Below are 9,826 nucleotides of genomic sequence, written 5' to 3'. Positions count from 1 at the left end.
AGCCCAACAGACACCACTGTGGCCCCAGGAAGTCCAGGGGTAATGTGGCAGAGAAGGTCCTTTGAATTGTAGAAGCGACTGGGAAGGTTTTCTTAAGCCTGGTGATTTTTTTCTTCGTTGTCTTCTTTTCAAACCCCTCTGAGAAGGAAGTAAGTTAATTGATCATACTAAAGCTGTGTGAGTTCCCTTGTTCTCTTTTCTGCAGCCAGATGAAAGTGTGCATCTTTGATGTGTGTGAATTAACACCTTCTTTGGCTCCTCCCTCCCACTGCCACAGCACTTTCAGTGAGAACTGCCTGGAGGCAGGCGCAGGCCAGAGCAGGGAGGAGAGCAAGCGCAGAGAGAGAGGGAGGAGAGCTCTCTTCCTCTTATACTATTTTCGGGAATTCATCCCAGAATAGGTAAAGCAAGCTAGCGTCCTAATTAATATGCAGCCTTTTGGAAACAGGTAGCAGCACATTGCTCTGTGTTCCCCTGCAAGGCTGAACCCCAGAACCAGCCCCAGACCCCTCTTCTCCAACCTGCAACCTCCCCAGCCTGGCTTCATAACACCCTACATACAGCTGGAGAAGGTCAGTGGGGGAGGATTTGACTTTTGTCCTGGGTACGTGGATGAGAAGGACCAGGGACCCAGGAATGGGGAGGATTGGGGGAGATACTACAACAAACGTGGCTAACAAGGAGAAGGGTTTGGGAAGTTCCTCGGCTGAGCCAATGCTCACCTGGAAGCTGGAGCTTCTCAGAGACAACATGGCTCTGTCAAGAGGGGCCATCTCCAAGGGCTTGCCAAAGGCTCCCTGTAGTGTCAGAGCTGAATTCTGAGATTTAGGTCCAAGGTTCTTTATCCAACCCACTCCTATCTGGAGCATCCATCCAGGTTCCTTACTCACCAGAATCTCCTCAGCTTAAAGAGTCTGCGTATCCCAGACCCAGAGAGCTGCTTCTCATTTCTTTGGGGATCCTGCGTCCCCAGATGGCATACTCCACACCTGACCTTCATCCCCTAAGTCAGCTCAGAATTAGGTTTGCCATTAACTTGACATACAAGAGAAAGAGGAGTGGACCAAGAGGAGGAGAGTGGCTGATGGACACCCTTCACTGTGACCTTCACAGAGGGCCATCTGGAAGAGTGAGCAAAGGGAACCCCTCTATCCTCACTTCTCCAGCCTCAAAGCCCACTGTTACTCATGGTCTTCCCAGCATCTAGCCTGTTCCGACCCCTAGACCACAGATGGTAAGTGAAGGAGCTCAGCCATCCTCCATCTGGGCTGAACTGACACTTCTGGGTGGGTCACCTCACACCATCTCCTACAGGGCTATTGGCCCCCCAGGGGCACACACATGCACCCTCACTCACACATGTGCATGCCTGCACCGCCTGAATAATTCTTTCTCACATGTTTGCAGATTGTAGTATTTGACCTTTGACACTTGGAATATGAGAGAATTCTGCTCTGGGGAAACCATAAACCTTGGGCATATTCGACGTAACAGGATCCCTCAATTTGTGCTGATGGAACTCAGTCTGGCCTGGGGTGGTGTGCTCAAGGCATATCTACAGGATTCTCCTGTTTCATCTCTTGAGGCCCCTAAGAGGAGGCAGCGGTGTCAGGGCCATCCTTTCCTCCTCGCAGTTAAAGAAACCAAGGCAAGTGGTTTACTCAGAGTCCTTCCTAATATAGTGTGGGTTCCCTCAGGGCTCCTGTTCAGTCCTGACTTCCCCTGAGCCAGGGTCTTCACACCACATCTCCAGTCTCTTCAGGCCTTCTCACATAGGAGGGCAGCTCTACCTGTCACAGTAGAAGTTCTGGAGACAGCAGGGAGTGACTGGGTGGCTGCTCTGCCCCAGACCTGGGGGTAGAGGAGGTCATGAGTATGAGGAGGAGCAACTCCTGGGAGCTATGAGGTAATGACCATCTCTGAGTCACAAGGGCAGAACCAAGACTATCTGATTTATCCACCAACACCAACACCACAGGCCTAGCCTCTCTGCGGCCTTATGGTGGACAGGCCAAAAGCTAGTCCTCAATGTGTTTTTTGGTAAAAGATTTAGGGCACTTGCAAGGGAGTCATGAGCCCTAGAAAACACCACAGTGTAAGACCAAAGCTCCACTCAGAGAGCCTAGCACACAGCCTCCTCTGCAGCTCCCTGAATACAGCCAGGAAGCTGGGTTTGGAATAAAGACTCTCCTATTCAAGTAGTTGGTGATGCTGCCCGTGGGAGTGAGCAGCACTTCCTGAAGATCCCCTGACCCTTGTCTGAGGCTGGAAAGATGGCTTTAAAAAAAAAAAAAAACAAAAAAAAAAAACTGTTGAGAGCACTGGTTGCTCTTACAGAGGACCCAAGTTTGGTTCCCAGAACCCACATGGTGGCTCACAACCACCTGTGCCTCCAGCTTTAGCAGATCTGATGCCCTCTTGTGACCTCTGCAGGCACCATACACACATGTGCAAACACTCATAAAATGAAAATAAAGACAGCTTTAAAAAGAAAAAAAATCTATCTCTGTCTTTGTCCTTGTCTGTTTGTCTGCCTGTCTGTCTCTATCTCTCTGTATATACACATACACTCACACACTCACACACACTCAATCACACACTCACACACATACACTCAATCACACCCTCACACACACTCACTCACACTGGTTCTACATGGGCTAATTCTCCACGCCCAACACTTTTCCTCTCATTAAAACTAACGATTTTTCTCTGCATACAGAACATTCATAGTAGTCTTAGTGCTTTTTAAAAATTCAATGACTTTTCTTATCAATTTAATTATTTCAACACATTGTTCAAGTTAATTAACTTTTCAGAGTTGATTTAATTTTGTAGTCACAAAGGGTTTTAAGCTCAAGAAAACTGTTTTTTAAAGTCAATAATACAAAACGAGTGTGCTTGTTATTGAAGTTTGAGTTGTAAAAAAAAAGAAAAGACATCTGCATTTTCCAATCAGTAAGCCAGCCACCACCCACATGTCGATCTCTTAATATTTTGTGTATTTCTTTTTGTGATTTATGCAAATTTGTATCCTTTTTCTCCCTTGACATCATGAATATTTTACAATACCATTAAAAATCCTGAGTGTGATTTCAATGTCTCCTTAGCACTCTTCGTATTTGTGAGCTGTTTAGGCAAAGCCCAACTTGCCAACATTTAGCATATTCTGTTCCTTCCTTATCGTTGGGGCACAGAGACAAACATGTCTGTGTGAACCTTTGACCCGATGTGTCTGTTTTCTCTGGCAGCTTCTTAGAATGGAGGTTGCTGGGTAAAAGGGCACAGGCTCACGTTTTGGAGTTTCTTGCCACCAGTTGCAAAGTTGCCTTCCAAGAAGGGTGGAAGAGTACAGTAGCCACCATGGTGGCTACACATGGGTCTGCTGGATGACAGCTTCGCTTCTTTGCTTCTTTTGGTGATCTGAACTTCCTTCCTCAGCTGTTGTAAGCGTGTGGATGGTCTGTCCCCATATGCACAACCCTGCTTACCTGTGGTAAGCTGGTCAGCAATGACTCGGCATCTTTTCATCTGTCACAACTTTACATTTTTTTTATTTACTTAACTTTAGTGTTGATGTGTGTGAGAGAGTGTATGTAAGCGCTTCACACACATGCACATGTGGGTGCTGGGACTCACACTGCATCCTGTGCAGGACCAGCAAGTGCTCTTAACCGCAGCGCCATCTCTACAGGTGTCTGTTACAGCTTTGACACACATTTCTCTGTCATTAACTCTAGGCCTCTTTCTTTTGACTTATGAAGTTTTTGGTAAAATGGACAGTAGTTTATCGATCTTTTCCCTTTAAATGAGACAAACAACAAAGGTCAATATGAAAAACATAAATCAAAGCTTGGGTTAAAACACACGGAGCACAGGAAGGCGCAGGTGAGCATTTTACCCTGATTTCTCTGAAAGGCACTAGACATCCAGCTGCACGCACAGTTCCTACTGGGGCTTTTCTTCTTAAAAGGCTTTTTAAAAATATCCCAGGAGTAGTGGTCTTCATTTTCACGTTGATGTGTGCCAGAGTCCAGCAACCAGTTCTATGAGAAAGGCAGCGACGGGTACGGGGTCAGTGGTCGAGGCCAAAGTTTATTTATCTTTAGCAATTCTGCTGACTATAATTCTTTACTATTCTAAGGCCAAAAGCTGGTGGCTTCTTGTAATAAACTCTTTTTGTCAACAAGGAGATTAAAAAGAAAGAAAAGCTTAATTGTTAGGGCTCCCTTTTCTCTGGCACAAGGACCTATTGCTGGCCAGATAAGAGGTGGTTTGAAATTTGTTAACTCTTCATGAACCAGAGAGAAAAGAAAAGAAGAAAAAGAAAATTATTTACACAGACAAGATATATAGACACACACATTCACACATACATACATTCTAGACTGGCCCGGCCACCTGTCTTATAAGCTGCATAAGTGCTCGTGTATATTTATATACATACATACTCACATACACATGTATGTATAGACAAACAGACACACACACACACACACACATATATTTGGCATATGGGTCACACCCTGGCATTCCTTATACCTTCTTAGACAAGTTCTTTAGAAATTACTTCACAGATAAAATTTTACACAAAAGGGGAGTTACAGAAGAAGGCTGCTTTAGCAGTGCTTCATTCTATAAGCTCATTATAAGTTCAAAGCAACAGTTTCACATGACCTTGCTTTATCACGGTGCATACCTGTCGCTTCATCCTTGGACCTGACCTAGAATGAATGTTTTTCCTTGATCACAAATTTGTCCCAAGTCTATTTTTCTTTTTTAATGTAATTGTGAAAGCTCATTGTATTCTTTCCACTCTCAAAATCCTATGCCTAAGAGTCCCTCTTCCCTGATAATTAATCAAGGAGGAACAGCCCAGTCCTAATTGTGTTGCTCTCAACATTTTTGCAAAGCTGGATGTTGGATGTGCATGCTTCCCAAGGCTCTAGCCTGGGTCTGGATTCTCTCCATCTACTTCCCTTACTAATAACCCTACTGCCTGATTTGTAACTGTCTCCCTCTTCCTAACAGATCGGTTTTTATTTTGGTTGTGTTGGGGGGGGGGTGAACCCAAAGCCTTACAACATACTATGAAAGCTTTCTGTCACTGGCCTACACTCCACTTCCCAAGTCTTTACATCCAGCCCACCCTTTCAACCCCAGTATTAGATCAGTTGCTTCCCGAGGGCCTGTGTGAGGACAGATCTCAAGACCCATCACTCCAAAGCTGAACAAATCACCCACTTCACCACTGCGCCATACCCAGCCTGCATTGTGTTTATCTATTTGGCAGTGCTGGGGATCAAATGTCAACCAGGTGACGAGTGATTCTTTGTGATAGGCTTTTACCCTCCTCGTGATGTAGGTATAGGCCTGATTAGATCAGATTAAAAGAAGGTAAAGGTAGCTTTATTCGAAGGCAGGTCTTGGGTGGGTTCATGGATCTCACAGGTGGAGGTCAGAGAAGTCACACATCTGGGTTAAAGCAAGGGGATTTTATAGAGTTTAGCCGAGGAGTGATGACGTGATAGCCAGGAGCTAAGATTGTACCCATACAAGGTCAAACACTGAGCCCCTGGGTGGGCACTCTTGGGTGGGTCACTGGAAACAGGGGGATACAGAGTGATGACATTTTAGCCCAGTGTTTCTCTGTGTGGGTGGGGTTGAGCAGAAGGAGGGTAGAGGGGGTTCCTACTTTTGTGGGGGATGATCAGGGGCTCCAGTCTAACACTGGGTTTGCTTTCCTCTCCAGATTTTAGGGGTGCTGTTTGTCCTATGCCCTTAGTTCTCCATCAAGGTCAAGAAAGGCTACTGTTTTTTTTTTTTTTTCAATTCTTCTCATTTTTTTTCTCTCAGAGTAAGAGAGATGTTTTCCAGCTTTTAAATGTCAGATCTAAAATGTCTTAATGGTTTCCACTGTTGTGAAGAGACACCATGACCAAGGCTACTCTTATAAAGGACAACATTTAATTGGGGCTGGCTTACAGTTTCAGAGGTTCAGTCCATTATCATCCTTGCAGAAAGCATGACAGCATCCAGGCAAACACGGGGCTAGAGAAAGAGCTGAGAGTTCTATGTCTTGATCCAAAGAAGCCAGGAGACTCTCTCTTTCACACTGGGCAGATCTGGAGCAGAGGAAGAGACCTTCAAGGCCACCCCTACAGTGACACACTTCCTCCAACAAGGCCCCACCTCCTAATAGTCTCCCTTTCCATGGGCCAAGCATATTCAAACTATCACATGAAGTTTTTTAAAAGATTTATTTTTTAGGAAGCCTAAAAAAAAAAATCTTCATTCAGTTTACTTAATGGTGCAGGACAGTAGGCATGGAGGAATAAAGGGAGCAGGAGAAAACCGGCATCCTGCCAGAGTTCTGGTGCTCTGGGTGGGCAGACACAGGAGGAAGGACTGTGGCACGCTTTCCTCATGGCCCCGTGTGTGTGTGTGTGTGTGTGTGTGTGTGTGTGTGTGTCTGTGGAAGCCACGGAATCCCACCTTGCCAGGGGGTAGACAATGGGTAGTCAGAGGTCTCTGGGCCTCACTGATAACAGGTTCTCAGTCTCAGGCATCCCAGACACTGTTGGACATGGTGGAAGAGCTGAGAACAAAATGGGGGCCCTGGGGGCGGCTTGGTCAACCCCAGGGCCAAAGGGAGGGGAGGGCAGGGAAGGAGCGGACACTGGGTGGTTCCCACATAGGTGAGGGTCCGAGGGTCCTTAGTCTGGTCGGTGGCTGGAACGTAGGAAGGCCTTCCGTTGGGAGGTTAGACACAACTCTTTAGGGGAAAGCCTAGCCCATTGTTCAAGCACGGCGGGCCTTGATGAGCAGAGACAGTCTATGGTTTTAGAGCTTTATTGCAGAAAGGCAGGGTGAAAGAGAGAAGGTAGAAAGAGGGAGAGAGGCTGGCCATGGCCATGTGAAGAGAGGGGGGAAAGGGAGAGAGAGAAGGAGGGCTAGAGATGAGAGTAAGAAAGGTGAGGGCTTAAAAAGAGTGAAAAGGAGCCAAGCAGCTCCTTTTATAGTGGGCAGGGCTACCTTGCTGTTGCCAGGTAACTGTGGGGAGAAGCATACCTGGCTATAGTCAGGTAACTGTTGGGGTGGAGTCTAGCCAGAATGCCAGAAGCTTGGGACATTGTCTGCGTGACTTATAGTCTCAGAATTATGGAGTTGGGGGCTCTGTGGTGTCATACACCTGTCTCTGGGAATGTGGCTCACTGTTCTGTCCCTTGTAGAGTTTCCTACTGGGTCTCCGGAGCAAGCCTTATTCAACTAAATCAGGCTGCCTTTCACGGCCTCACATAATGGTTACAGGCCTACCAACCATCAAGGAGGTTGGATTTGTAATTAATGTCTCTCAAAAAAGAAAGCCTCTGGGCCCAGGTAGGGCACCATAGGATTTTACCAAAAGCTTTGCTATGCATTAAATGTTCATCTAGATGAATTCAAAGCGTAGTCCTCTTTCCTTTGTCAGGGTAGCACCTTGTGTGTCTATATATTTCTGTGCTCAGTATTGAACTTTACAATATTCTAGCGTGTATGCTCCTCGAAAAGTTATAGTATTCACTTTGTATTTCAACACATTTTCTTATAGTTCTACTTGAATGCTATCTTCCTTGCTCTTCATCCTCTCTCTCCCTCCACAGTGGCTTTGTGGATGGAATTGGAAGCATGAGAATAGATACAGACACTCCTCTGTACCACTTGCCTTTGAGAATCACATGGTATGGCATGGCATGGCAGATTTCTACCTCCTCCACCACCACCTCCACCACCACCACCACCACCTCCACCTCCACCACCACCACCACCACCACCACCACAATAACAACAACAACAACAACAACAACAACAACAACAACAACAACTGAAGTCAAGAGAGTAGAGTAGGCTGGCATGGCAGCGTACTTTGCAATCCCAGCACAGGAAAAGCAGAGAGGCAAGAAAATTGAGAATCCAAAGCCGAGAGTGTGAGTTCATGAAAAGACAGAGGTGACAAATCTGATTTTACCTAATATGAAAGAAAAGAGACAGTAGGATAACTTTTAATATTTTTTATTATACTTTTGTTCAGTGGTTGGTGGTGTTTGTGTGTTTGTGTGTGTGTATGTGTGTGTGTGTGTGCCATGGGGCACATGCAGAAGTCAGAGAATAGCTTGTGGGGCTCAGCTCTCCTTCCACTATGCTGTCCCAGGGATTAAAGTGTGGTTGTGGGGCTTGTCACCAGTTGACTGAAGCCCCCCCCCCTCTCTCTCACACACACACACACACACACACACACACACACACACACACTTGGTCATGTTTACCCCCACCAAGGCTCCCTACAGCTGCAGCTGTGGCTGGAGAAGACATTAACTTTACATCAAGGGTGTGGGGTCAGAATCATCCTTAACATCTGAATGCCTCATCTTCCTCTCAGCCATATAGAGCAAGGCAGAGGCCTGGATGCATCTCGGGGCAGCCACAGCAGCTTTGCTCTAAGACATTAGAAGTCTCTGGTGGATCCCAGGGCAATGCGCTCAGCTCAGACTGCAAATCCACAACACCCAGGAGATGTTCTCCTGCATCCCAGAGGAGTCTAATTCATGAGGTTAGGGCCAGGTCATGTTCCTACATAGAACCCTGTAATCTGAGGCATCCCTTTGTCTCCCAGAACAGACAGGCTTTCAAGACAACTCTAAGAGCCATGGGAAGGCTGCTTCTTCTTCTTCTTCTTCTTCTTCTTCTTCTTCTTCTTCTTCTTCTTCTTCTTCTTCTTCTTCTTCTTCTTCTTCTTCTTCTTCTTCTTCTTCTTCTTCTTCTTCTTCTTCTTCTTCTTCTTCTTCTTCTTCTTCTTCTTCTTCTCTTCCTCCTGTTCATCTTCCTCCCCCTCCTCCCCACACCCCTCTTTCTCCTCTTCCTCATCTTCTTCTTATGAGTGAATCCTCATGTGGGTACTGGAAACTAAATCTGAGTCTTCTGTAAGAGCAATGAGTTTCTTAACCTCTGAGCCATCTCTCTAGCTCCTTTTCACCTTAACTTTTTGAGACAGGAGCTCTCACTGAAATGGAGAGCTCACTAAATGAACTAGGCTAGCTGACCAATGTGCTTTAGGCATCTGAATGTCTTTGACCTCCCCCCTACCCATTCTCAGAAGATGGCTTTTATGTGGGGGTAGGGGATTGAACTCAGGCCCTCAGAAGTTTATGGCAAGCACTTTACTAACTGAGCCATCTTCCCAGCCCCAGCCCCAGCCCCAGAAATGCCTTTTCTGCCTCTGCTTGGCACCTCTCTGGGCTCTCCCTAGCCTGACCCTTCAAGTCTCCAAGTCTGTTTAATCCAGCTTTATCTCCTTTACCTCCCAGCTCATGTGCAGAGGATTCTGCTCGTGAGCCTTCACTGAACAAGACCCCCTGTCAGGAGTAGACCCTCCAGGGACGGTCTCTGCCAATTGTTTAGGCACATCTCGGGAATGGGGCTTCTGTCTTATCTAATGTTGATAGCTAGTGCATACGTCAACTCTCACCTACCTGTTGTTCAGTCCTGGATTTGTTGAAGCAGCCTATGGTGAGACAGCGGTCAAAGGTTAACTGATTTTATCATGGAATTGTGTTCCAGCAGCTCAGGGAACACAGGAATGGAGTTTTAAGCAGAAAAGGCCTATTAGCCATTCTTAAATGGACCATTCTTCTTTCTTGGCCCCAGGAGGGCTTGTGATGTAATGCTGACGTGGCTAAATACCATGGAGATAAGGTGGATAAATTCCAGAGAGGCAGATCATCAGGTAATCTGGGCCCACCTCCCTCCCCTTCTGGAAAATAGGACATCACAAGACTGTGTAATCTTC

At 46.3% G+C, this 9,826-nt stretch overlaps 1 long non-coding RNA gene across 1 annotated transcript in view; it reads left to right on the top strand.

Moving 5' to 3' along the window:
- The first annotated feature begins 425 nt into the window (after positions 1 to 425).
- Positions 426 to 9,826, top strand: part of LOC110302203 — an 18,490-nt gene continuing 9,089 nt past the window's right edge. The window contains exons 1-2 of the long non-coding RNA XR_002378786.1: positions 426 to 572; positions 9,685 to 9,763. This is a non-coding gene — a long non-coding RNA (uncharacterized LOC110302203). The remainder of the gene's footprint in view (positions 573 to 9,684; positions 9,764 to 9,826) is intronic.

The sequence above is a fragment of the Mus caroli genome, chromosome 9, assembly GCF_900094665.2.
Source record: "Mus caroli chromosome 9, CAROLI_EIJ_v1.1, whole genome shotgun sequence".
Classification (NCBI taxonomy): Eukaryota; Metazoa; Chordata; class Mammalia; order Rodentia; family Muridae; genus Mus; species Mus caroli.
This window is presented reverse-complemented; position numbering and strand designations above follow the sequence as displayed.